Consider the following 4279-nt stretch of genomic DNA (forward strand, 5'->3'; position numbering starts at 1 on the left):
AGTTGAACCAAGTAACCTTTTGCAGAAATCTTCCAAATAAAGTTCTCAACAATTCTTTAGAACATTCTGAAACTCTAAAATGCTTACTTCATGTTGTTTCAGCGGTATTTTTCATCATATCTTTTACAACACGTATTTCAAACACAGTTCACACCAACAGTTTATTCTCGCATTTCGGATTTCACTACATTATTGACATTTTTATTAAATCGTCGTTGAAAAATGTACTGAAAACAACGGGATAGAGGCATTTTACAACAATGACATGTTCTGAAGAGTTGTGTATTACATTCCTGGAAATATTTTTCCAAAAGAAAATATTCCGAAAAAATTAACGGTTTTGGAGATACGTTGCGAAATGTATAAAAATTGTGGTATGTTTTCATATATTTTGAAATTTGAGGCAATAAATGTAGTATTTCGAGTCCATTATTTCTCCAAATATTGTATTCTTGTCCTTATCTACAAATTTGCTTCAGAGGTCAGAAGAAGATTCGCATTGGTTTCAGAGATATAGCCCCGAATTTCTTTAAAAACTCAATATTTAACCACGTTTAGATGGGGCCATAAAATCCGAGCTGGATCTGATACAACAAAAACCAACCAGGGTTTCTTGTCGTTTGGGTATGTACTTTCAAAAAATCCTCAGTTCGAATTGTTTGCACAAGATCACCTTAAAAATGTTGCACAGTGTTTTCTAATTTAAAAACATTAACTGTCTTGTTTGAGTCTATGGTTAGATCACATCTGGAGTATGCGAGCCTAATTTGGAGTCCATTTTATGCTGTCGCAATAAACCGTATAGAAAAAATACAAAAAAGATTTACACGATATGCTCTACGAAATGAATTTTCGTTTGATACTATGCCGTCATATGAATCTCGTTGTCGTTGGCTTGGGATTGAGAGTCTTGAAAACCGTAGAAAACTTCAAAGTGTACTTTTTGTTAAAGACATATTAGATTCGAAAATAGATTCACCTGATTTATTAAATATGCTTCCATTCTATGTGCCCCCTCGTTTGTTAAGGAATAATCGTTTATTTGCCATAGAGTATCATAGAACAAACTATGGGTTGAATGAGCCCTTAACAAGATGGTTACTTTTATTTAACAACGTTGCCGATTTAGTTGATGTCAATCAAAATAAGCGAATGTTTAAAAAATCTGTTCTCGAAATAATAGATAATATTTAATTTTTAATACAACGTATTTAGTATATTTTAATTTTATAATAATACCGTTTGTAAGTAGTCTGTAAGAGTTTATCTCGATAGATGAATAAATAAATAAATAAATAGATAAGGGGATTTTAAGATATGTGTCCAGAGGCTGGTTTTAACTCAAAGGGAAAAATCGATGTTGGATTTTTTATGCGGTTCCCCCTTAAGTGTTTAGATTTATTAGATTTTAAAATAAAATGTGAAAATTTCTTGGACCATACGCCCCCGAAAAAAAGGAATAGATAAGCGCATCAAAGATCAAACAACGTTAATGAAGAAATTTCTTGATGTCGCACACACTTCATGGATACACTAGATAATACCCCACAACACCTACCAAACTCCATCGCCATACCCGATGTACCCATATCTACATCTAACCAACTCAGCACCGAACCACCTTCCTTCTTTGAAATAGAGAATGATATGTCCTGCAAAAATGACACTGTTTTTCTATCCACTTTTTCATGAAATTTGGAAGAAAAGCTACCAAACGACTGGATACAAGGCATTCTACTAAAACTGACGAAGAGTGAGGAGACCTTTGCAAAAACTATAGAGGGATTTCTATTCTTTCCATACCATCCAAAATACTGACAAGGATTCTTCTTAATAGAAATAATTACACAAGTCTTCGGAAAGAACAATCTGGGTTCCGCGCTAATATGTCATGCGTAGACCATATAAACACGCTACGAATAATCACCGAGCAAACAGTAGAAATGCAAAGCAATATATATATGACGTTCGTGGACTATACAACTGCTTTTGACAGCATATTCCGGTCGAAAATATGGGAGCTGCTACAAACAATAGGTATCCCATCGAAACCCATAAACCTCAATAAAGCATAGTATGACGGATTCCATTGCCGGGACCTACACAATGGTCGTATATCAGAACCATTTCTCCCCAAATCGAGTGTGAGAGAGGGATGCCTACTGTCGCCTTCTTCTTCTTGTAATTGACAATGTGATGAAGGAAACAATTGCAGATAGCCGTCGTGGTATTCAATGGACTTTAAGCAGTCACCTTGAGGATCTGGACTACGCGGACGACATTTGTCCACTATCCGCCAGACATTAAGACATGCAGTCTAAACTCGACGACTTAGTCGCCCATTCTGCGAAAGTCGGTTTAAAAATTAACTCGGCGAAGACAAAGACTTTAGCGACACGAACATCAAACAACAATGCCTTTGTTATTAATAACGAACAAGTAGAGTTCGTAAATAAATTCTGCTATCTGGGAAGCATAATCTCTACTGAAAACAGTGCACAGACTGACATCGAATTTAAAATTGGTAAAGCAAACAGTGCATTCTTTCAATTGCTCAACGATTATACTAACCAAGTCTAAAATAAATATATTCAAATCAAACGTACTGTCAGTACTATTGTATAGTTGCGAATCTTGGCTAACAACATCAGCTTAAACAACAAATTGCAAAGCTTCGATCTGTTACGATCTATTTTAAAAACCTGGTGGCCAAATGTTATAGGTAATGAAAATCTATATAAAAATGCAATATAGAACCTCAGCCTGTGTGGATTGAAATACTTTTTTTCCAAAAAAAACTTACGTTATTATTTCCATGGTACCTAAAATATGTTAATTTGCCGAAACCCGGGATTGAACCGGGGACCTTTAGATCTTCAGTCTAACGCTCTCCCAACTGAGCTATTTCGGCATACAATGTCAATCCTATTACCGTTAAAACAATTTTAATGGTTAATTTTGATTTATAATTAAGGGTCAATTTTTGTATAGGAGACACCACATCCCATGACAGAGAAAGATTTACCATTTAAATTTAAAAATTCAATGCATAATATTCAGAACAATTATAAAAACTGCAATGATGGTCAAATAATAACAAACACTCTCTGTCTGTGACATAAAAAAGATGCAATACCAAAAACTTTTAGTCCTTACGTCCATAAAATACACTGATTTTACATAAAGTGTCCCTCAGTGTATTAAAATATCGGATTATTTCACGTCAGATTATCTTCCTCTAAATGTGGAGCATATTTCCAAACTTTTAAACGGCAGACTTGTTCGCGGAAAAATAATTTTATTGAACAAAACATCTAGGTTTTTATAAGAAATTTTGACGTTTTTCATAATTATTTTGAAAATAGTCCATGTTATCAGCATCCGTAGCACTCGATTGTATCCGTCGAGGTTGTCTGTGTCATATTCTATCTTACTGTGATGAAATATGACATAATTGCGCTACTCCTACTGATATTCCGAGATGTTGCAATTATTTGTAATTTAAACCCTTTATTATTTACTCGTATAAGTTTTCTTTGGTGAAAAATGATTAGAAAGCCTTGCTTTATCGACTGAAAGAAAATTTGGGGTTAATATCTCAAAAATTCGCGAAAATAAAATGACTGTTCTATCCTGATGACCAAAAATAAATGTCTGGAGTCTAGATAATGAACGGTTATACTTTGAGAAGAGATTTCGTGTCCACAGAGAACTCTTTGATCTGAAATACTAACTATTACAAAAAATACGTTTCTAGGTATATAGTTGACATTATCCAGCCCAAGTACTCTACCAGTCCTTTAGTTGAGAATTATGTAGTTTCCGTTCAATAAAGTCTCAAAAATGTTTTTTTGTTTCATAGTGGACCTAAAACCCCTGTAGCAAGTACAAAGTGTCTCTTACAAGGGTGGATATTTCTCACCTGCTTTATAGGGTACCTTCCCCTTGTTACCTTATCATTTAGTGACATCGTAGACTATAACATAGTGATGACTAGACAGCGGAATCCTATGCAAATGCATATATGGTTAGGATGGTCGTAGAGAAAATCTGATTAGACAGAAACTCGTTTTATTACAAAATAAAACGAATTACGCCTAGAAATATTTGCATATTTTGCATATCGTGCATATTTTGACATATTTTTACATATAAAATGAGCATATGCAAAATGAGCATATGCAAAACCATATGCAAAAATATATTCAAGGATTTGCGGTCTTAATACCCTACCGAAATGGCTGAAATTTGATATAAGGTTCTCGTTAGGGGTATGCAA

The 4279-nt window shown here is 34.2% G+C and overlaps 1 non-coding gene across 1 annotated transcript; it reads right to left on the reverse strand.

The window, feature by feature from the left end:
* Positions 1–2838: 2838 nt before the first annotated feature.
* On the reverse strand, positions 2839–2911 carry TRNAF-GAA (transfer RNA phenylalanine (anticodon GAA)). Its single transcript has one exon. It is a non-coding gene; the product is annotated as a tRNA-Phe (tRNA).
* Positions 2912–4279: the final 1368 nt, after the last annotated feature.

Source organism: Musca autumnalis, unplaced genomic scaffold (genome assembly GCF_047663935.1).
Source record: "Musca autumnalis isolate F117 unplaced genomic scaffold, ASM4766393v1 scaffold_1, whole genome shotgun sequence".
Classification (NCBI taxonomy): domain Eukaryota; kingdom Metazoa; phylum Arthropoda; class Insecta; order Diptera; family Muscidae; genus Musca; species Musca autumnalis.